This window comes from Leptonychotes weddellii, chromosome 13, assembly GCF_054177405.1.
Source record: "Leptonychotes weddellii isolate Sample4059 chromosome 13, ASM5417740v2, whole genome shotgun sequence".
NCBI lineage: Eukaryota > Metazoa > Chordata > Mammalia > Carnivora > Phocidae > Leptonychotes > Leptonychotes weddellii.
In genome coordinates, this window is record NC_138381.1 from 76,357,192 (window position 1) to 76,381,064 (window position 23,873).

Consider the following 23,873-nt stretch of genomic DNA (forward strand, 5'->3'; position numbering starts at 1 on the left):
GTAGGCAAAGCAAAGAGGGAAATCTGCTGGGCCACAGAGCTCTTGCCAACATTGAAAAACATCCTGGTTCATGCTGAGAAACAAACTTTTCCCTGCTAAGAGCTCTAAGGGAATGCTCCCTGGGGTCTCCATGTGAAGGACTCGGTGTTCGGGCAGGAGGAAGCAAGAGGCGGCCGAGCTTGCCCTGAAAGCTGTCCCCTCAGCTGGTGGCCCAACTGCTCTTGACTGTGGCGAGCTCCTGAGTAATTCCTCCTCCTTGTTAATGTCAACACGGCAGCATGTGACGATGACGGAAAAGGGTTACATACCGTACCACTGAGGGGATGTTTAGACCATCTGGCTACTCGATGCAGAATCTATGGTCAGACACACGCCCATCCACAAAGGCTACGCCTTGGGCTGATGGAGGCCCGGCCCTGGTTCGCTCCCAACCACGGGGACCTGAGAGAGGGGTCTGCAGCCCGAGTCTCGGCCGGCCTGTGCCCCATTGGCCTCCGCCCCTGCGGGCCAAGAGCAGAGCCCTCACACTCCCACCTTCTGCTCTGTCTGGGCTGAGCACCGATAATAACAGTCTCACTTCCATTTATCAAGGACCCCCTCGGGCCTCGAGTGCTCCAAACAAGACTTCACTCGGCAAGACAGCTCGAATCTGCAGCCACCTGGGGGATTTCTCCAGTGATCCCGTGGGGCTGCTGCGGATTCTCAGGCAAATCCGGCGCCGTTCGCTTGTGTTTGAAGCTGCTTCTACTGAAGCTTTGTCACGCTCGGGGGTGGGGGCAGGGACAAGGGTCCGGTATCGCGGCTCCAGGAGGACGGAGAATGGCAGCCTTCACCTTGCCCATGTGAGAACTTCTTCCTTCTGTCCCATGTGGCTCTGCTGAATTGTGATACCAAGCTGAATTTCTGGGTTGACATTAAATGTTTTCCTTTTTTAAGGAATTCGAGGTGTTGGGTGGGCTGTTTCATTAGTAAAAGCAAAAAAGTTCCATTCGGAGCCTGTTCAAAAGTAGCGATTTTCTTAATGGGAAGAGTACGCTCACCACCCACATGAGGAGCTATGTCAGCTCAGCAATCACAGTGGCCTCTGCATTCGGTAGGTCGTGTCACCTTCTTGACAAACGTGAGTCAAATGGAAACTCGTCACAGGTGCCTGGGTGGCCTCCCGTGGTGGCTTCAGGCTCTGACAAAGGCTTTCAGATGGGCGCACCATAGGGAAGGTAGGGCTATGTTTCCGTCAACCATGAACCCACAGCGTTCAGGGCTCTTTCACAACCAAAACACTCTAAGACGTAAAACGCCCCAGCCAGGGTGTTCAGGGACTGGGTAGCACACGGTTTGGGCTCTGGTGCCATGCGGCCACCTCGCCTCCTGGAATCGGAGTTTGAGCCATGCAGCACAGGGTGAGACAGTGTGGCTCGGAGTGATCACAAGCGGGTCGCCCAGTCCCAGGGTGGCCAGGACACGCTGGTCCATATCAGGGGGCTCTCCGTGGCCTTGGAACCAACCCGGGGTCCTGCTCTTTCCTGGGACACATGCTTCACTCTCTGCAGGTAGGGGGAGGACCAGAGACCCATGCATGGACAGAGGACCCTGAAAAAAGTCATAACCCACGGCCAGACACGGCACAAGGCCCTTTCTCCACCGAAGCAGCGTTGCCTGAGTGAGAGACAGCTCGTGCACATGCCCTCTAAAAGCCGAGGCTCCACTGGTCACATGCCCAGCACCTCAAGGAGGCTGGTGACAGAGCAAAAGGCCAGGCGACAACTCTGGGACACTCTTCCGTGCTGGTCAGATCCCTGGAGCCCCAGCATCTACTCTGAGCCTCCGAGCAGTCTCAGACAGACGTCCGCTCTACTCCCCAGCTTCTAGGTGGGACAAGGCAAATGCTCTTTTTTGCAAACGTTATCTGAGCCACTGGGGACACAGGAATCTGGTGACAAAGATCACACCCAGTCACTGCTTGTGGAGGCTCACTCATAGGAGGCTCAGAAAACACCCAGCAGCGGGCCAGGGACAAGCTTCTTGTCTCATTTCCGAGACAGCACCTCAGGACGGGGGAGGCCAGCCTCAGGCCCTCATGTCAGAAGCGGGATCTTTTCGGGGACCACGGAGCCCCTACAGGCCCAGACGAGCTCCTTCCCCAGGGAGGTCTCTGTCTCCTGCCCTCAACGTCTCTGGAGTGGCTCTCACACCCAGGTGGGTGGTCAGCACCAGGCACCACCAAACTCTTGCCAGTTCAAAGTGACATGAGAACATGCTTAACGGAGGAAGCTGTTCAAAAAGCTCCATCTACATTCTCTTGGCATTCTTAGATTAGATCTTTCCTACTTTTTAGTGTCCTCTGCTCACAAGAGGATGGCTACAGGGAATGGCTGCTGTTCTGTGTATTCGGTTAATTACACAGGACACAAAATTTACCATCTTAAGCATTTGTACAACCATCACCACCATCCCTCTCCAGAATGTTCCATCCTCCCAAACAGAAATTCTGTACCCCTTAAAACATACTTCCCACCGTCCCTCCTCCAGCCCCTGGTAACGTCTGTGAGTCATATAGCTCTTTAAAGATAATGTCCTGGGGCACCTGGGTGGCTCAGTCGGTGAAGCATCTGCCTTCGGCTCAGGTCATGGTCCCAGGGTCCTGGGATTGAGTCCCACGTCGGGCTTCCTGCTCAGTGGGAGCCTGCTTCTCTCTCTCCCTCTGCTGCTTCCCCTGCTTGTGCTCTGTCTGTCTCTCTCTAATAAATAAAATCTTTAAAAAAACAATAATAGGGGCGCCTGGGTGGCTCAGTTGGTTAAGCAACTGCCTTCGGCTCAGGTCATGATCCCGGAGTCCCGGGATCGAGTCCCGCATCGGGCTCCCTGCTCGGCGGGGAGTCTGCTTCTCCCTCTGACCCTCCTCCCTCTCATGTTCTCTGTCTCTCATTCTCTCTCTCGCAAATAAATAAAATCTTAAAAAAAAATAAAAAATAAAAAATAAAAAAATAAAAAAAAATAAAAAAATAAAACAATAATAATAATATTCTTACCTTAGCAAAATTATTTTGTAATTTTACAGGTCCCGTTGTAATTTTAAAGCATCTGGTGCTTCTCGGATTCTTGGTGATGGACAAGTTGACAGAGGAGGGGCAGCCCCCACCAGGAAGACACCATCCCAGGCACCACCCGCCAGGAGGAATTAAGGGCCCCCTCCCGTGCCGTGTGCAAGTGGGCCCCTAATGGGAGCCGGCGTCCTTAACCAGCTGTGCCAGGAACTCTGCTAGGGCTGCCCTTTGCGGGGGAAAAGGCTCTCACACGGTTTTCTCCAGATTTTCATTTTACTTAAAAGCTCTTCCTTGCCTGGGGTTTTGAGGTTAAAAACCACTGCCTTGCACTCACACATTGTAAGTGGGAGTGTAAATTGGCACTACCTTTATGGAGAGCACTTTAGCAACAGCTACGGAAAATAAAAGGAAAACACCCCTCAACCTAGCAGTTCTACTTCTGGGAATTTAGTCCACAGATAGGAGAGGAAATGTGCATGAAAACCTCCAGACCAGGATGGAGACTTGCTGCGGCACTTTTTGCTTTCAGGCTTCTGCCATTACAATACAAAATGCTGTGAAACAGATTTAACTAATGATGATACATCCATCAACCGAACACGAAGCCCAGCATTAAAAAAGCCTGGGCAATCTAAGTGAACCAACATAGGGCCACCGCCAGGATTTACCAATTGTTAAGTCAAAATAGCAGGAGCACAACGGTAGGCAGCCATTTGTGAGTTTTTTTTTCCCTAAGTAATACATATTCATATATGCAGAGAATCTTCCTGAGAGAGTACACACATGCACAAAACTTAGCGATGGTAGTCGCCTCTGGGGAGAAAAATAGGGAAACCACGGACAAGAGTACAAACAAGTCAGCTTGGTACCAAGTGTAAGTCTTTACGTAGCCAAACAATGGTTTTCATATCAAGTATGGCCTTTATCCTCTATTTTATTTTATTTTATTTTAACTAATCGTTACACCCAACGTGGGGCTCGAACTCACAACCTTGAGACTGAGTCACCTGCTCCACCAACTGAGCCCACCAGGCACCCCATCCTCTATTTTATTATTTTATCATAACCGATGAGTCTCAAGCTCCATAAATCAAAGAACATATCTAATTTATTTTTAAAACCCGGCTAATGCCTGGCATAACATCATGTACAATTTTATGTGTGTGTTTTGTAATTTTTTTTAATAAATGAAAGAATAAGTGGATGATTAAGTGAATGGATAGTGAGAAAAGCATTTGAAAAATTATAAATGTTCTTTGAAGACTAGAAAGCTGTGAGTCTTGAGTTGTTAGGGAAGGAAGAGTAGAGTGGAAACAGACACTGGTTGATAATTGATTATCTCGGTAGAAAAAGCAGACTCATTAAAGGACGATACACACCACGGACAGTACAGGTAAGTTGCTGTTAGAAGTTTACTGGACAAGAAGGCACCCGGCTGGCTCAGTCGGAAGAGTGTATGACTCTTGACCCCAGGGTTGTGAGTTCAAGCCGACACTGGGTGTAGAGGTGACTTAAATAAATTAATTTTTTTTAAAGGCAAGTTTATTGAATGAGAGTTTTTAAAATTTAAATTTCAGTTAACTATATTTTTTAAAAAGCCAACATTTAATGTTTCTTTTGATACAGAAGAATGCAAAGAAAATAACGAGTGGTCCAAATGATTTTAAAATATTTTTTAAGACCCTATTCCAGGTCACCTTTTAATTGCATAACCATACATTCCTAAAGAATCAGAAAGTAGATCAAAAAGCCATCACTTTTCCAATGAGGCAATAATACTTTTTTTAAAACTCCCCAGGGATTGGTGCGAACCCAGCTTGGAAACTCTTGCCCAACTCTTGTTGAACGTCCACAACCCGTCTGACAGCGGCCAGCAACCCTGACCCTTTAGAAGTGGGCTGACCAGCAGAGCAAGGTCACCAGGCTGCCCGGAAAAAGCTGTCACAAAGCCCAAGAACTTCAGTTACACTGGCCCCCGCCGGGGGTCGGGGGGATGGTCGTACCACGACCGTGGCTAAACCAAGGCAAAAAATTAACAGCAGCAAAACCGCACCGAGGAGAGAAAAGGAAAAGAGAGAGGAAAAAGGGAAGGCTACCTGACAAGGAATTAGTGGGAGCCCGTGGGCTCAGCCCGAGGGCCGTCTGGCAGCCACGCCCCATCCCATCCCTCTGAGCACAGCCCTGCTCCCACGGCCAAGCTCCATCTGCATCCTCGTGGGGCTGGCCTGCTGAGTGATTCAGAAATCCCTAAGAGACTGAACCTAATGTCCACCGTTTACCAAAGAGAGGCAAGAAGTGCCTTCGAAAAAGAGCAGGAGCATTACCGGGGCCATGGGAAGACCTCCTCGGCCCCGAAGCTCCTGAGGTGACCTCAGCCAAATGACCACATGTGGCCCCATCTGTGCTCTGGCTTCTACCAGGGCTTCTGACACCCGGACTCTCCTCACCAGCCACCCTGGGGACGCCCAGGCAGGACACGCGACAGGGTGACCAGGCGACCCTGAGGGCCCATCTTGGAGAACATACTGAGGTCCTCTTTCCACACGTTGTGTCCCCAGTCCGGGATTGGTGCTGAGCTTAAGACATTCTCAGAGATTCCCCAGAAGTGTGTGAGGATGGCGTTGTGGGCCCTCTTATCACAGAGGAAATTCTGCTTCAGGGAGCTCAGCCTAAACCCCACAGACACAAAATGGGACCACCAGATTCGGGGTGCCGGGCTCCTGACTCCCTGGTCACACCTCCATAATCGCAACAGTGGACAGGAAGCTCAGCCCCACGAAACAGCCTCCACCTGACCCCGGGAGGGATCTGGAATGCTCTGCATTGCATCACTGTCCCTACATTTCCCGGGATTCTGGGCTTCAGGGAGGCAAAGCAGGTGCAGGAGCTGCCCAAGACCTCCTGGCTGTTACTCTTATTTCTAACCGGGAAAGAAGGCCACCAGCTTGTGGACACCCAAGCCCAATGCCAAACATGCTTCTTCCCATCAATCTACCTGCCTGTGACCTCTGACACCTAGGAGAGTGATGGTGGCTGCGTACCTATTTTGGGGCTTGGCCACCACACTGTCTCACTACTTCTAATTACTTTTCAGTGTGTCTACTTCGAAAACCTAAGAGGAACACTGTATCCATTTCAAAACATTAATTCTGCAAGCTCCTTTCCAGGAGTTCTGCACTTCCTTTTCCCAGCCCGCTGGCCTGGCTTCAATCTACAAAGATGTTTCATATTGATGGCAGGGGGTAAGCGTGTCTCAAAGGGATGCCTCTCCCAGCAGGAGTTTCTAGACACTGTTGTGACACAATCTGCAAAAGCATTCTGGGCCCCTCAAACATCCTTTGCAAGATGCTGCCACAGTGTTTCGTTATTAAGGGGTAAGTCGCTACCGATTGGAGACGTTCTTTGTCAACTGCAATCTTGTGTCCATCCTTCAACCTCGAGGTTATTAAGAGTAATGGATTTGAACTTTATCAAATGCTTTTCTGGAATCTACTGAGAGTATCTAAGTGGGTTTTTCCCTCTTTTTGCTTCTCGTACATCTGCTCATAAATAATCATCTGCTTATGTTTTTGAGACTGGTCCACAACCCAGTATAATATGCATACATACACACACACACAACTGCACACCATCTGAACAGCAGGCTGATATTTGTGATTTCATGGGTCACACACAGGGCACAGTGAGGACTAGAGGAATCATATATAAATCGGGTGAATCATAGAGGGCTTCCTACAGGAGGTGGCAGAGAAGACCGAGGAATATCTGGATTTGAGTCCTGCCTCATGTGGAGCCCAAAGGCATGCTTTCCTAGCCCACAATTTTCTCCAGAGTAAAACAGAAGTAATCATAGAGCAAAAGAGCCCTTCAGAGGCACCCAGCTCAGCCTCCTACAACTGCAGATGGAGACATGTTCAAAGAGGAGAGCTGATTTGCCCAAGGCCACAGACCACCCCTACAGTCTTTCTTGGCTCCAAGGGGAGGGGAGAGAAACAAAGAGAGCTTTGAGATCTTGGGCAGAAAGGAAGGGCAGAGGGTGTGTATGACTTTCCCTGTAATAAACGTTCTTGTCGCTACCTGGGAAGGGGCCTGAGTCAGGAGGCAGCCAGCGTGCTCGACTCAGGGTGTAGAGGGCAGCGGTCGGAGGGCCTGCCGGGGAGAAGGGGGTGACCCTGGAGCCTCCCTCTCACACACCCAGGTCAATAGGGATGTCCCTACCTTGTGTACCAACACACGTGAGCAGACACACAGGAATGGCTTTTCACAGTCATTCACTCACTCATTCATTCGACCAGTATGGAGACTACACTGGGCTGAAGGGTGTGCCCCCCAAAACTCATGCCCTTCTTGGAACCTCAAAATGTGACCTTATTTAGAAATAGGATCTTTACAGATACCTTAGTTAAGGTGAGGTCACACTGGACTAGGGGGGCCCTGATCCAGTATGACTGGTGTCCTCACAAGAAGAGACCCAGACACACACACACACACACACACACAGAGGGAGGACAACCACACAGACACAGAGGTGGAGACAGGAGGCGTGTGTCTGCGAGTCAAGCTACACCAAGGACGGCCGGCCACCACGAGCAGCGAGGAGTGAGGCCTGGACCAGATTCTCCCTCAGAGCCCCCCGAAGGAACCAACACTGCCCACATCCTGCGTGCATACTTCTGACCTCCAGAACCGTGAGAGAATACGTTTCTGTGTTTTAAAGCCCGCAGTGTGCGGTGCTTGGCTACACAGCCCCAGGAATCGAATACGAAGACAGAGAAGCAGCCCCCGGGGTTTGCCTACAGAGCAGGAGGCTCCATGAGGCACCCGGGGGGGGGGGGCAGTTTGGTGTGGCCTGGAACCCCTCCAATCATGTCACGCCTTCCTCCCTGCCCCAGTCTGCACAGGCCTCACCCTCCCAGGCAGCCACACCTCTGCTGCACCTCCAGAACTCTTGGAAGCCTGTGACCTCTCCCTGGTAGAGACCTGGGATCCCGGCACCTCTGCAGGCCACAGCAAGGGTGAATCAAAGGTTTGCCAAGCGCTGAGAGGCACCAGGCACCATGCGAGGCACACACACTCCCCTTGAAATCTCACGACCAGCCAAAGGCAGGTGAGCCAACAGAAGCTCGGTGAGAGCCGGTGACCCACTCGGTCCCCCCAGCAGGTCTGTGGCAGGGCCACACACCCGCGCTGTCTGCACGGGGCCTCGACCACGCGCAGGGTCTGTTCCTCTGCGCACCCCCGCCTGACTCCCCCGGGGGCTGCAGCTGCACCTGCCCTCGGCGGAGCCGGCTCCCACTCGCTTTGCAGCTGCGGACGCCAGGGACCCTGGGCAGATGGCATCTGCTCTTTGAAAAGGTATTTATCTTTCCACTCACTGAGAGCAAGCAGCGCCATAAAAGGACATGCCCGACATCAGGTGCACAAGTGTTCCATAGAGACAGATGTCGTGCACACACAGGGACTGCTCTTGGCCGTTAACTGCCAGGAACACCCTCCCCAAAGAGCAGGAGGACCAGTGCACAGGCTTGCCACTGAGCTGGGGGGCCTTGGCGGGGTCTCTTCCGATGCCTGGGGGAAGCTCCCTAAAAGCAAAAGCAAGGTGGGATCCAGCTCAAGTCTCACCTGAGGTCCAAGACAAGCCTAATTGGTTTTTTTTTTTTCCTACCATTTTAGTCATTTTTAAATGCACCATTCACAGGACATTCAGTGTTGTGCAACAACCACCACCACAATTTCCAGAACATTTTCATCATCCCAAACAGAAGCTCTATACCCACTAAACACTAACTCCTCCCCCCGGACCCCGGTCACCACCATTCTACTTTTGGTCTCTATGAATGTGCCCATTCTGGGCTCCGCATACAAGCAGAATCAAACAATACTGTTCTCTTGTGACTGGTTTCTCTCACCCACCTTAATGTTTTTGAGCTTCACCCACACCATAGCACATGTCAGAAACCCCCTCCTTTTTTTTTTTAAGATTTATTTACTTAGAGAGAGAAAGCAGGGGGAGGGGCAGAGGGAGAGAGAATCTCAAGCAGACTCCGGGCTGAACATGGAGACTGACACAGGGCCGATCCCACGACCCTGAGATCACAACCTGAGCCGAAATCAAGAGTCAGACGCTCAACTGAGCCACCCAGGAGCCCTTCCCTCCTTTTTTATGGCTAACCGATATTCCCCCGGATGGACATCCACGTTCGTCCATGCACCGGCTGATGGACGGTTGGGTTGTGCCCACCTTCTGCCTATAAACAGTGATGCTAGGAACGGGGTGCACAAACAGCTGTTCAGGTCCCTGTTTTCAGTGCTTTTGAGAGTGGAACCACTGGGTCCCAGGCTGATTGTGTCTCACGGTTTCAGGAACCCCCGGACTGTTGCTGCAGCAGCTGCCCGTTTCACGCTCCCACCAGCGTGCACAAGGCTTCTCATCTCTCCACACCCTCATCAACACTCATTACTTCCAATTTTTGGAGAATAGCCAAGCCTGAGATTCGAAAAGGAGGATTTTTGAAAAGAGTGGCATCTGCCCACTTCACGTGCGCCATTCTGTGTGGAGCCGCAGAGAACGTGCTGGGTGCAGCGGAGTCAAGAAACACCAGTTCCAGCCCTGGTGCTTCCAGCTGGGCAGCTCGGGACAAATACTTCGGCCCCTCGGATCCTCAGCTATGTCTCCGAAGGAACGGAGCTAAGGGGCCGCGTGTCCCTTCCCGCCGGAGGCAAGGCGGCGTACTCGCCACAGGACCAGAAGAGTGAGTATTTTCATAAACTCTAGGGATGGCACATGGGTAGTGGGAGAGGGGTTGGTTTCAACTTCCCTCAACATGGCTTTTATGATAATGTATGGAAAGGACTAAATACTTTTCCTTCCAACCTCCTCCTTTTCTGCCTTTGACTGGAGAAGCCAAATGACGGGAAACAGGAGCAAGATGAAAGAGCAGGAAAAATTCTAGGTGATCTACGATAATTACTGGACACGCTCACACACACACACACACACACACAAACTCATGGCACTCAAACCTCATTGTAGACTCATAGTTTGCCCCAATCGATTACGTCACCAGATCCAGAGCAGGATCATCCCAACCTGTCAGGAGAGGGAATGAAGGCCCAGGGAGAGGGAGCAACCTGCCCAAGGTTACATGGCACAGGGTCCATGGGGCCTTGGGTCTCCTGGTGCCGTCCAGCCCAAGCACGAAGTGGCTGTGGACACTGGCCTCCACGCAGGGCGGGGCCCAGAGCTCGTCCTTCCTCATCATGAGCTGCAGCAGGAGCACCTGTCTGTCTGTCTCTCTTTCTCACACACGCACAGATGGAGGTCTTGACCGAGAAGCCGAGGCTGCCTGGGGAACCAAGTTGCAGGAAGGAAACAAGACCCTCTCTCCTCGCTGGCAGAAGAAGCACAGAGGGCCCCCAGTCTGGTATCTCCATAGTGACAGAATCACAGAGGCTGTGGGGCTAAAAATAAAACCTCTACCTCCTGAAACCCCCGTCTGTTCAGCTCCAGCTGCATGGGGGCTTGCCAAAGCTCAGTGCCACTCGGTGACCAACACCTAAGTAGCAAGGGAAGGCCCCTGAGCCCTGAAAACAGGGGACAGCACACCCGGGTCTCCGGTAACACAGAGCACCATCTGTGACACGCCCCTGAAGAGTCGGCAGACTGGCACCCACGGGGTCCCGGACACATGTCACCCACAGGCTCCATGCAGGTGAGTGCCAGCAAGCAAGGAGCACCCTGTCCCCCAGGCACAAACGTTCCGGCACAAACAAGTGCTCTCTTGACGGCAGCCTCAGGAGGCTCCACTTAAACCTTGGAAGTAAGAAGTGTTTCTTCTCCAAGTGCACCACGGGACAAGTCTGTCCACTTAAAAAAAAAAAGAAAGAAAGTTTACATAATGCTTAGATTCCTGGGTGGGCTCTCAAAAGCATACTTAACTCCAAAATGGGTCCATGGTATGGTAAACCATCTAAAGTGGCAGTTGAGCCTAGAGTTTTGGAGCCAGAATGCCTGGCATTGAGTCTCTTAGCTCCGTGTCCACGGGGAAGTCACTTTTCCTCTCTGGGCCTGTGTTCTCGTCTGTACAATGGGTTAATGGCAGAGGGCTGTCAGGAGAGATGCCTCGAGAACTCAGTCACCGGGCACCTGGTAGGTGGTAATTCTGTGGGTAGGCTAGCCTGAGAACCTAACCAGTGAACGCCCCCCATTAGCCATTAGCCGGCAGTTTACACACACGGAACACCCCCTCACCCTCCATCCACAAATCAACCCTCTGCCTTAGTTTACATTCCAAGTCACCTGCAACATGGGTCACAACTTAGGATTTCTAGGACGATTTTAACTATATTATGGTTAATTTTAAAAAGCCTTAGAGGGCGCCTGGGTGGCTCAGACGGTTAAGCGTCTGCCTTCGGCTAAGGTCATGGTCCCAGAGTCCTGGGATCGAGTCCCGCATCGGGCTCCCTGCTCCTTGGGAGCCTGCTTCTCCCTCTGCTTCTCTCTCTCTCTCTCTGTCTCTCATGAATAAATAAATAAAATTAAAAAAAAAAAAGCCTTAGAATTCTCAAATAAAGCACGGTGAACGCAAGCCCTCATTAGCCACCCAGCCCTAGGTTAATAATTAAGCACCCCTAATTGGCGGAGAAGGAAATGTACAGCATAGCTTCCGAGGCACCATTGCGCACCAAGCTGGCCCTGGATGGTAATGGATTTCCTAAATCAGCTCATAAAGCTAATTCACATCGAAAGTTAATTAGCCTAATGAAGGCAAGTGTGACTTAGTGAGTTCCAGACTGGCTTTCTGCTCTGACTCAGCCACCCCAGGAGGCTGCCGATGTCATCCCTTCAGCTTTGATTTCCCGGAGCCCTGAAGGAGGGGCCCAGGGGACGGTGCTTCAGGAGGCCGTGTGTCTCCTACTGCTATCAGCAGGCATCAGCGAGTGCTCTGGAGGCCACCAGGAGGCAGGACACACGGCCACCACCTTCTCCTGGGGCTGGCTCTGAAACCTCTGCAAGGGAGAGAAACTTCTAGCAAGGGGGAGTCACAGGGGAGCCCAGGTGGGCGGAAGGCCAGGCACCACCAGGCCTCACATCCCTGAGCAGGAAGACGGCAGCTCAGTGTGCAAGCTACACCCCCACACGCACGTCCAGTCGCTGCAAGCCCAGGGGCATCCCTGGAAGGGAGCATCTCTACCCAGTTGGATGGATACAGAAACCAAGGTGCAGAAAGGTGCAAGTGCCAAAGGCCACGCCCCTCGGAAATGGTACAACTCCTGCCTCCGGACCCCCAGGCCCTCTGAGCCCGGCTGTGTTTCACTGCCCCCATCCAGAGTCAACATCTCACTGGCCCGGAAACAACCCAAGTGTCCATCGACAGATGAGTGGATAAGCAAAATATGGCCCGTCCATACAGTGGACTATGATTTGGCCATAAACAAACAAACAAACAAATGTAGGGGCGCCTGGGTGGCTCAGTTGGTTAAACATCTGCCTTCGGCTCAGGTCATGATCTCAGGCTCCTGGGATCAAGTCCCACATCGGGCTCCCTGCTTGGCGGGGAGCCGGCTTCTCCCTCTCCCTCTGCCTCCTCCCCCCTGCTCATGCTCTGTCTCTGTCTCTCTCTCTCAAATAAGTAAATTTAAAAAACAGTGCAGTTCTATCACAACTTACAACCTACAACAGGGATGAATCTTGAGGGCATTATGTTCGGTGAAGTAAGCCAGTTACAAAAGGCCAAACACTCTGTGATTCCACCTACACGAGGCGCCCAGAGGAGTCCCACTCACAGACACAGAAGGTGGAAGGGTGGCCGCTGGGGGCTGGGGGCAGGGGAGAGGGCATTTGTGTTTCATGGGGACGGAGTCTCACTTTGGGGAAGATGAGCATGTTCCGGAGACGGATGGGGGAGGGGGCTGCACAACTGTGTGAGTGTGCTTACCGCCACCGAACTGGACACTCAAAACTGGCTAAGATGGTAAATCTAATGTGGTGTGGACATTACCTCACACACAAAAAGGAATGAGGCACAGACCCCTGCTTCAACGTGGATGAACCTCGAAAACATCATGTTTCTTTGAAAGACGCCGGACCTAAAAGGTCACACATTGTGCGACTCCCTCTCTATGGGACGCCCAGAGCAGGAAAATCCATAGAGACGGAAAGTAGATTAGTGGTGGCCAGGCGTTGGGGGAGGGGGTGGGGAGCCGCTGCTAACGGGTGTTTCCTTCCGGGGTGATGAGAATGTTCTGGAAGTAGAGAGAGGGGGTCCTTGCACAGCATTGTGAAGGGACTATATGATACTGAACTGTCCACTTCAAAAACGGTTAATTTTATGTTCTGTGAATTTCACTTCAATTCAAAGAAAGGAAAAGGACATCGAGGGGCCCTTCCCGCCTCCTCCCTGGCTCGCGGGTTCCACACAGGCTGGAACCTCCCTTTTCCCTCTGTGTCCAGGCCTGAGCACAGCCAGAGGCTGGGAATCCTTCTGGGTTATTCCAAGCAGCAATCGGGAACAATCAGGCAAGCAGCCACCTGGGCAGGCAGGTGGGCCAGGCCACCTTCCCCACATCTCCTTGCATTCAGAGACTTTGTCAACCCCCCTTTCCAAGTTCACAACTGGGCGAGGCACTCCAAGGAAGCCAAGAAGGGATCACTCAGCCCTTGGCCTTGAGAGCCCCACCGGTGGCTGAGTCACCTGGACCTGGGAGCTGTCCCAAGGTGTCAACCATCCCGAGGGTGACTTACATAGCGTGAGGAGCTCCAGGGACGCGTCTCTGTCTGGACCAAGGACCCAAATCCGCCACTCTGGACATATGCCTCTAGGCCCTCTGGGAAAAGCAAACCCTATAATGCTTGCAGAAGGGACCCTGACCCGAGCCAGAGGCCCCGGTATAGGCCCACCTGCACCAGCTGCTCCTCTCGGCCCAGGGCCACAGGCCTTCAGCTCTCCTGCTCCCAGGAGGCCTGAGACTCTAAGGAAGTCAGGCAGGAGGAGGGGACAGACACAGACCAAGAGGACCCAGCCCCAGATGAGAACCCGGAGTGGATGGTGAGCGGGACCTCCCCCTTCTGGACAAGCTCTGATCATGAGCCTCCCAGGTGCACAGCTGGCAGACTGGACAACAGGGCCCGAATCCGGCCACAGCATCACGTCCACAGACAGCCACGAGCTCAGAGCATGCAACACCATCTCGGGGATTCTGCTCTAAGTTTGTGGAGCTCTTTGGCCTCTTTGAAAAGCAAAAGCTACAGAACCAACAGAAAAGGAATTCTGTTTTCCCCTCTGGGAAAAAAAAGAAAAGGAAAGCAGCAAGAAAAACACATACAAACCCAAACTGAGAAGTATCGGGCACTGTTGAGACTGAACCTGATCAGGAAATACTGACGGGACGTAACACCACAGCACGGCTGTGTAATGACGTGACTGAACACGGACACAAATGTGAGGAATCGGGGCCACGTTAGGTCAAGAGGGAGCTTCCTCTGTGGTTGGTTCAAATCACGACCTCTCTGAGCTATGGTGTCCCCATGTGTGAAACAGGGCGGGTGAAAGCACTGGATGCCAAATCATGACCCCTCCGAGCCTCTGTTTCCTCACCTGTAAAATGGGCACTGCAGCATTTACGTGGGTCAAATAAAGCACATAGGGTGGAAGCACTCTGTGTACCGAACGGTATTATAAAAAGGTGGATAAACGAGAGACGGCCCTTCACCTCTGGACCTCTAGTCACTGCCTCTCCCAACACGGTCATCAGGCCCTGAATCAGCACCAGCCACTGTGCCTGGGGGTTCCAAGGCAAACAGGCCGAGGTCCCTCAGCCTGAGGAGCGGCTGGGCCAAACCAGGGATCCCCCTGTGGTTTCAAGAGGGAAGAGCTGCCTTCACCTGGAGCAGGAATCTCAGGATCTGGAGAAGTCCAAAATTAAGGGCCGACCTCGTTGGGTACGAGACAATGTGCCATTATTAGCCTAAACCCTCCAAACCCCAGTCCTGCAGCGACCAGGCCACCAGGACAAACGCGAGTGAACCGGATGGCCCAGAATTTATGAGCCGGCCTCCATTCACCACCATGTCCTTGAGTCTCCACTGTGCTCCACACCCAGCCCCAGGATCTTAAGGTTTCAGGGAAATGGAAAGTCATTCCTCCCTTGGAAAGGTCAAACCCTTGGACTTGGTTTTTTCCAGTGCTCCTTCTGGCTCGCCCAGCTTGTTCCGTGTTCCGTAAGATTCTGAATTCCTATTTCCACCCCCCACCCCACCCCACCCCCGACAGAAAGCCGGGCAGAACATTCCTCAGGAAGGAGCCCTTTAGCCAGGGGAAATCACAGGGGTAGAAAGAAAAATGAGTGCTCTAAACCATGGTGCCCAAGCAGAGCGGGATGGACTGAGCTGGTCAGCAGTCCTTCCCGCGGACTCACGATGCTACGGTGAGTCACTGAAGGCTGGAACTGAAATAAAACCAGCGTTCTCTATCGCAGTACAGGACGGGAGCTCAGCTGCATACTAATGCAGGGATCTGTTAAACACCTCCCCTGCTCCGCCCCGCAGGAAAAGCACAGGCAGCGCGGCATCCAGCTACAAATTAATGAGCTCCTTTCCGCACTGGGTTCTTGCAAATCGTGCTCTGGACCAGTTAAAGAAGCCACTTCAGAACTTTGCTTCACTGTATTGGAAAATGTCACGCGCACGGAGGAAAAATGAGGTCTTGGGTTAGGCATGTCCAATTGACGGCTAAACAAGCGAGCCCGCTTTCGGAACTCTTGAGGCTTTTGTTATTGATGGTGTTTTTAGTGTTGGGTTCTTGAACACATCAAACAAATTTCCTTTAAACTAGTAGTTACCGACTGCCATTGGGGAAGGCTGCAGGCCTCCCACCTCCCAGATGGTTCAACCACAATAAACGTTTGGCCTGTCAGATGCACAACACTGGCGAACTAATTGAAATATGCTGCAACAAGCAAACCCAAAATAAATGTGAAATGATTGTTTCCCTACATGGGAGCCGCCGAATTGCTTCCATGTCTGGACGTCCCCTGAAGAATGTCCCCCCCACCCCTCTTGGTGAGCCTCACTTATGTGTGGTTTCCAAAGGCCTTAAATGCTTTTTTCCATTGTGATCACCCAAGAGGGAAAAATTGTAATTGCAGAAAATGTTTGGGTTTTTTTTCCCCTCTCATGAAAACACAAGTGAAAAGTCAACTCTTACAAAGTGCCAAGAAAAGCAAAGCAATTAAAGCCCTCCAGTAGGACAGAGGAGGGGAGGGGCACGCTATCGCTAACCTGCCCTTAACCGAGCTCTCAGACCTGCCGGGAAACCCCACCTCTTGGCCAACCTTGTGCCCACGGAAGCTGTTCTCCACTGAAAATGGGAATGGTCTCCTTATTTCTGTCCTGACACACTCCCACCCCCACACCCCCTTCGAGATAGCTTTTCAAAGGGCTGCAGAGACAGCGCGGGGTGGGGGGGGGGGACAGCTGGGAGCACCCAGAGCACTGACCCTCCTCTCTCCCCTGGCCTTACACAGCACCCCGCTGCCCTGTGAGCCCCCCAGCGGGGGCTGGATTCTTTGGTGGAACGAGGCCAGGTGAGCCCAGCAGGCTGCAGAGCCTGACTCAGTCCTGGCAGGTCGGCAGTGGGGGAAAGAGCCAGCACCCTGCTCCACAGCACCGCTGATGAGTCAGCCAGACCCTATGGAGGCATAGGAGGAGAGCCCCCCGGCTGCCGAAAGAGAAAATTCTGTCCATCACCAGGAACCAGCTCTGCAAGGGAAGACAGCCTCAGAGAGAAGAACGAGCAATCATCTGTATTACCTATGTTCCAGCTCTTAACAGGGCACCGGGGCAAAACGTTTTTGGAAAGGCTCCCAGGAGTAAGAAGGCCAGGATTTGAGGCCACAGGCAGCCCCACACTGGCCTGAAACACTTCCTTAAGTGGATCATTCGTTTGGGTGAAGGACTACCCTCGGCGCCTCTCAGCAAAGTGCAGTTAGAGGGACCTACGTGGGCTTGCTGACCCTCCCTTGTGTGTATGTGTGGCCAGCAGGCTTGTGGAAAGGAGAGGTGGGCGCCCTTCTGGAAGAGGGCACAGGGGAGCCAAGGGAGGGGACTATGCCGAGTACTCTTCTTTTCTCTGGTACCTGAGACAGCAAAGCCCAGAATCCGCAGCCCCAGCCTCCATTCCCCATGTATGTACTGAGCACCGTCGAGGTGCCCCATGCTAGATGCTGGGGACACCACGGGGGCAGACACGATGACACTGATGGCCGGCGAGGTCCCTGTCCCGGGGGAGACATGAGGAGAAAAGGATCTGACTGCAAGTACGGCCACAGATGAGAAAGAAGAGCCAAGCCGGGGGCCAACGGGGGGTGGGTGCAAGTCTTGGCCTCTGCAAGCTGGAGCTGGTTAGGGTACCTCTCTGACCCCGTCTCCTCTTCTGTAAAAATCGGGCAACAGTCCGTCCTTATCTCTGAGGAATGCCATGGTGCACCCGTCGAAACAGGCCATCGAGGACGTGCTTTGCCCATACAAGTTGGCCCTCATCATTCATGGATTCCGTATTTACGAACTCCTTACTCGCTACAAGTAATGCTCGTGGGGCTTATGTGGCCATTTGCCAACACGTGCGGGGCAGCGACAAATTCTGAGTCCCCCAGCGTGTGTGATCCCAGCTGAGGTTGAACAAGGAGACGCTCTGCCTTTTGCTTTCAGCTCTCAGACCGAAAACAAGCATCCTTTTTGGGATCAGCGTGGTGCCATGTTTTTCACATTTTTGTGCCTTTTTGTCCGTGATTTCGCCCTTGGAAGTGGCCCTGGGCCTCACGCCGAAGCACGCTCCCTTGTTTCTGAGCAGCGATGTGCCTCACAGAGGAAATACCTGAGTGAGATAAGCTTCATTCAGGTGTGAGTGATAGCTGCTGTTGGTGGAGTTCAATGTTAATGAATGACAGCATCTATTAAACAAGACATCTTGAAACGGAAACATAAAACGGGGTTCTGTGCTGATCGGTGATCAAATGTGCGAGCAGCGCTCGCGGGAACCTAACCCTGTCCGACCCCTAGGACGGTGGTTCTGTGCTCGCTAATGCGGTGTTGGCGGCACTTTATGGACAGAAGGACTGGGATGAAGGAGCCTGGGCCGTGTGCACACGTGCTGGACCATATACTGTAACTGGAGGTCTTTTGCTCTGCAGGGCTCACCCCCACGGTTGTGGGGGGACACGTCCACACCCCGCCTATCACGGGGCTCTGAGACGGGATCCGCCTCCGGGTCCCCTAAGTCCCGCTGCTGTTTTTTGCCTTTCCCCTGCACCCCGACTCCTGACCCATTCCCACAACAGGAAAGCTTTGAGAAGGATGAGGGACTTCAGCCAGGAGAGGATGGGAAACTGCTTTTTCCATGCTCCTCCCCAACGCTGTTGCTTGGGTTTTTGATGTGTCTGTTACCGGAACCCTGCCTGTTGGTTAATTTTCTTGCCATCCTCTGGCAAGGGCAGTTGTTAATATGAGTAAGGACAGCAAATCCCAGCTCTCCTCTCCAACGGCGCTCTCTATGTCTTTGGCCGTAGAGCTTGAGCCTGGGTTTGTCATGGTGCTTGCTGGGCTGGGGGTGAGGGAGTCAGTACCCTCATACCCTTTTTAGGGGAGAAACGGGCCAACGTGCAAGGCTGCTGCCATGATCCTTGCTGGTGTCAAGAGCGAGCACTGAACTGATAATCAGGGACCTGGGTTCCAGGCTGAAAGAGGGGTCTTGGGCAAGTCGCTTCTCTTCCGCTGGCCTCAGCTTCTAGTCTTTACCAGGATGCAACCCTCCCAGCTCCAGTGTTCTCAAGCACTCGGTCAGGGCTGGAGACAATGTGAAAAGGCATCACCAGACCCCCCCCCACTTTACCCTCCAGACTAATCCCCTCCCTTCACACCAGAACTTTTCTGGTGGGGCCCTTTGTGATTAGACCCTATAAACCCCACACACCTTTACAGGTGCTGCGGCCATCAAAACTCCACCCATTCTTCAAGGCCTGTTCAAATCCCACCTTTTCCAGGAAGTCAGCCCTGACTGACTTACCCAGAAAGGGCGTCTCCTCCTCTGAACTGTGCCTGCCATTTAAATATCTTTTTTTTTTTTTTTAAAGATTTTAAGTAATCTCTACACCCAACGTGATGCCCGAACCTACAACCGCGAGATCGAGTCGCATACTACACCGACTGAGCCAGCCGGGCGCTCCTGTGCCTGCCATTTAGGTGAGACCTATCACACACAACCTGTTAACTGTGGGGTGCCTCTCCCTAACCACACCATGAGCTGGCCTAAGTTTTGTGCAATGTTACTTACTGTATTTTTTTTTTTAAGATTTTATTTATTTATTTGACAGAGAGAGACACGGTGAGAGAGGGGGAGCAGGGGGAGTGGGAGAGGGAGAAGCAGGCTTCCCGCCGACCAGGGAGCCTGATGCGGTACTCGATCCCAGGACCCTGAGATCATGACCTGAGCCGAAGGCAGACGCTTAACGACTGAGCCACCCAGCGCCCCTTACTTATTGTATTTAACTCACTTATCTGTCCTGATTTCCAGAAGCCTTTTGTGATGACTTACAAAGAATATAGACAGAGGAGCGCCTGGGTGGCTCAGTCAGTTAAGCGTCTGACTCTTGGTTTCAGCTCCGGTCATGATCTCAGGGTTGTGAGATCGAGCCCCGCGTCTGGCTCTATGCTTGAGATTGTCTCCCTCTCCTTCTGTTCCTACACGTCCCCCCTCCCCCCGCCACTTGTGCATGTGCTCTCTCTCTCCCTAGAACAAAATAGATAAAATCTTAAAAATATATATAGATAGATTTACACACAGAGAGAGACAAAAGAAATAGGAATAAATATGCTGACCATGAGGCTCAGTGAATACCGTTCTAGATGGAATACTGCATTGTGCACCAAGCATTCTGGAAGCCAAGAAGAAAAGGTAACCATAATCACTCAGAAAGACAGTAGTGTGGGCGGCAAGGGGAGAATCAGGCAGTAGTGGGTACAAATCCAGAGAGCCTTTGGGCAAATCAGTTGATCTCCTTGTGTTTCAATTTCTTTCTCTGAGAAAATGGGGGAAGAATGCTACCTAACTTATAGGGCGCACGAGGCAACCCTGTGCACACAATGCATGTTTTCCTTCCCCACCTTCCTTCTCGTGGTCAAAAGTGTAGCAACCTCGTTTCCTGCAGGGGAAGCAAAGTTTGCCTGGCCTTAAATTGGAAGAGAAATTTTTCACGCAACACTCTGTTGGAAGCCTTGAGCAGAGGGGACACTGCCCCCTGTTACAGTTCTAGAGCAAACGAGACGTGGATTGGCCATGGCTCTATTTAATAACATCCCCGGGTCCCCAGTAAAAGCTGGATAAACATCAACAGAACGAGCTATGGAGAAGCAATGCAAAGACTGCTTAGCTGCATCCGTGTCTGGCGGCAGGGGATCCTGTTAAGCTGGTTTCAGAATGGCTGTCTGCAAGGGGATTGATCTCATGTAAGCAAGGTTGATAAGTGACCAGCAAGCCCGTGACTGCAGACTCTGACCACTGCTCCTGTCCAGCGCTAAAGCCTCAGGAGTGAGATCCTTAGAGCCCTTCCATTGCAGAGCACACGGCCCATGGCATCTTTCTCAAAAGCAGCAAGGCAATGATCTTGAAGGACCAGAAGATTCCTCTTCTAATCTTTACATATAAGGGCACATTCTCCATGACTGGCTCTTCTCAGAGACCAAGTTGGAAAGACTTAACGGGATGGGACGGTTAGGAGAACATCTGCTTGGTTTTAAAATCGGCCTCAGAGAGGGAGGAAAGTTGGATCCCCCAAGAGAGAACGTACAAGAAGTCAACTTGGGGTGAGGACTCTTGGCGGCATCTGAGCTGACCCTTCGCCGTTCACCCAACGTTTTCCTGAGAGCCTACCACAAGCCAGGCAGTGGGAATACAGAGAAAAGCATTCCAGCACCACTCCCCCAGACGCTCAGTCTAAGTGGGGAGGTTGGGGGCCACCTGTAAACAGATTACTGCCATTCAACATGGTACGTCAGGTCAGGATAACACAAAGGTGAAGGTGATCAACTTTCCCTGGGAAGGCCTGTGAGGACAAGCCTGGGTTCTGATAATAGATGGTTGATAAGAGAGAGGAGAGGAGGCAGGGCCCAGATCCTGAGGGCTCTGTACAGTGCAGAGGAATTTTCTTTCAGATTCCATAAGGAACAACCAAGACCAAGAGAAACCAAGTGTCTTAGTTAGGCACACACAGATACTGTAGGACAGCCAGGCCTGGATCCTTGACCGGGGTAGTCCAGTTCTCTGGCCTACTGCCTCCCCGACACAGTGAGCTGTGGGAGGCCAGAGAGAAGGGCCATTCCACACTCACCACCCAGAGAACAGCAGAGTATGCACTGTCCTAGTCATTTGGCAAGTCACTCCCTACAAGAAAAACAGCCCTACTGAACCCGCTGTGCTTCTTCCGCAAAGGGAGAGGTCTGGGAAATCTCTTGTGATCAGGACCCACAGACTCTTAAGAGAAGAAAAATAATTTAACTGCAAAAGTCCAGGAGCCAGATGAGCTGGGGCCCTGGAGGCAAGCTGGGAAGGGGGCTTCGACTCCATCTAGCCGCGGACTGTGCGCACGGTGCTGAGCCAGGGCGGGGGACTGAGGAATGACTCAAACTCCACGCCTCTCCTCCAGGAGCTCACAGGCCAGCAGGGGAGATAAAAGGCAGGCACAAAAAGTAACTGTAAAATAAGGCAGACAGCGATAAGAGCCACACAAGAGATATTAAAGTGCAGTGACACTTCTGAGCAGAGACAGTCACGCTGGGGGCCTGGGTGCTAGTTAAGGTCCAGAGGAAGGACAGGGCCCTATCCAGCAGCTCCAGTGACACCCAGGCGGGGGTGAGAGCCGGTAGTGGACCAAGAAAGATGCTCAAACGAGGTCTCCTTTAAAGACTCCCGATTCTGGAGAGGGGGAGGTGGGCAAGCCTGAGACTTTGCAGAATTGCCCCAGCCCCTATTTCAGAGGTAGGGAGAGGAGTGTAGGATGAGGAATCTAGAATTTCCATATAGGGGCAGCAGGTCCGCTGAAAGGGGACAGAGCTAGAGGACTTGCCTTGAAATGACATTTTCGTAGCAAGCACATTGTTTACTTAGAATGTCGATTTGGGGTTTCTTGGGGGGGTGGTATTTGCATCTTATGGGGGAGGAGCAAGTGGTCCCCTCTCCCCCAACCAGCCATCAGCTCTGCCCCTGATAAGAAAGGATGAGGGGGCCACTCCAAGAGAGCTGGTACCTCAGGTTACAACGGGAGAGGGAGACTCTAGGGATGGAGATGGGCCAGATTTTCCTCCAGCCAGAGGGGCACCTGGAGCACCTTCTTCTAAGTTCTGGCCCCTCTCGGAGGGCCACACCCCATGCTTAGGCCCCAGACAACCCACCCAGCCCCTCCCAGGGCTGGAGGGATGTCCAGGGGCAGGCGGGGAACGGCGGAAGCCTGGACAGAGGGCTGTGCCCACCACTTCCTCCCGGCCCCCTCCTGGCCCTTCCCTCAAGAGCGCGGGCCGGACAGGACAGGCCCAGCACTGCACACACACCTGCCCCTTGACCGCGGTGACACTTGTCACTGGGGGAGGGGAGTCCTCCGCGCCCCGGCCGCAACCGACGGAAATTCGGAAATTAGCATTTGGGGCCCCCCCGACTCCGGAGGGCCGGCGAGTCCCCGGGGGCCGGGCTCCGGGGCGACTTCCTGAGGCAGGGGTCCCCGCGCGCGCCACACCCTCCTCCCCGCGCGGGGCGGCCGGGCCCGGGTCTCCCACTTTCCCCTCCCTCCCTCCTTCCCTCCCGGGCGGGCGGGCCAGCGGGGGCCGGGGAGGGGGTGCCCTCCGGGGCCACCGCCCGGTCGGGGTGGCCGCCCCGCGCCCGGCTCTCCGGGGCCCGCCGCCAGCCCGGGGAGGGTCCCGGCCGCGCCGCCTTCCGGCCGCGCCGCGGACACACTCACCCCGCTCTGCGCGGCCGCGGTTCCGTCCTCTTCGGCCGCGCTGGGCCGCCGCCGCCTCACGCCGCCGGGGAGGCGCGGGCCCCGCGGCCCCGGCCCGGCCGGCTGCGCCCCGCGGCTCCGCGCGCCGCCGCCGCCAGCTGGCCCCGGGCGAGCGGCCGGGCCCCCGCGGGCATGCTCCCCGGCCGTCGGCGCGGGCGGCGGGCGCGCACGTGCTGGCCCCGCGGGTCTGGGCGCTGGGCGCGGGGCCGCGGCGGTCGAGGCGGACGAGGAGGCGGCGGCCGGCGGGGCGCGGGGCCGGGCGCGCCCGCGGACGGGCTGGACAGCTCTACGCCGCGGCGCCGCCGTGCCCCGCGCGCCCCAGCGGCCGCTGCTGCCCGTGCGCGCCGGGCCCGCCTCGCATTCCCCCACTCGGCGGCGGGCCTGCGCCTCCGTCAGGCCGCGCGGGGAGCGGCGGCGAGTCCCGGCGAGGGGCCGCCCCCGCCCGCCCCGAGGGCTGGGCTCCGCCGGAAGAAACCCGGCAAACTTCGGGCCGACTCGCTGTCTCCCCACCGCGGCCTGGGCTCGCTCCCCCGCCGGGCCGGGGGGCGGGGGGTGTTGACTGTACTGGAGGAGCCGAGTGCACTCGCGGAAGGGGACGAGTAGGCTTGCGGGAACTGTCACTCTTAAGTAGCTTTCTTAAAAACGAAGGTAAGCAGTAAGATGACAAATCTAGGGGAACAAACTGCATACGACTTCATGAGGCCCAAACCTGGATGCTAGCTACTTGTATCGGAGACCAGGTTTGCAGCTGACAGTTCTTTCCCCGGCACCGAATCCATTCGCTCTGGG

At 53.8% G+C, this 23,873-nt stretch overlaps 1 protein-coding gene across 2 annotated transcripts in view; it reads right to left on the reverse strand.

Moving 5' to 3' along the window:
• PITPNM2 (phosphatidylinositol transfer protein membrane associated 2) overlaps nt 1-23,184 on the reverse strand; it is a 133,945-nt gene extending 110,761 nt beyond the window's left edge. Inside the window, exon 1 of one of the 2 annotated variants that reach the window (XM_081802358.1) lies at nt 23,046-23,184. The gene's annotated coding sequence lies outside the window, so the exon portion shown is untranslated. The remainder of the gene's footprint in view (nt 1-23,045) is intronic. The other variant, XM_081802357.1, reaches the window with a different exon arrangement.
• Between the last annotated feature and the right edge of the window lie 689 nt (nt 23,185-23,873).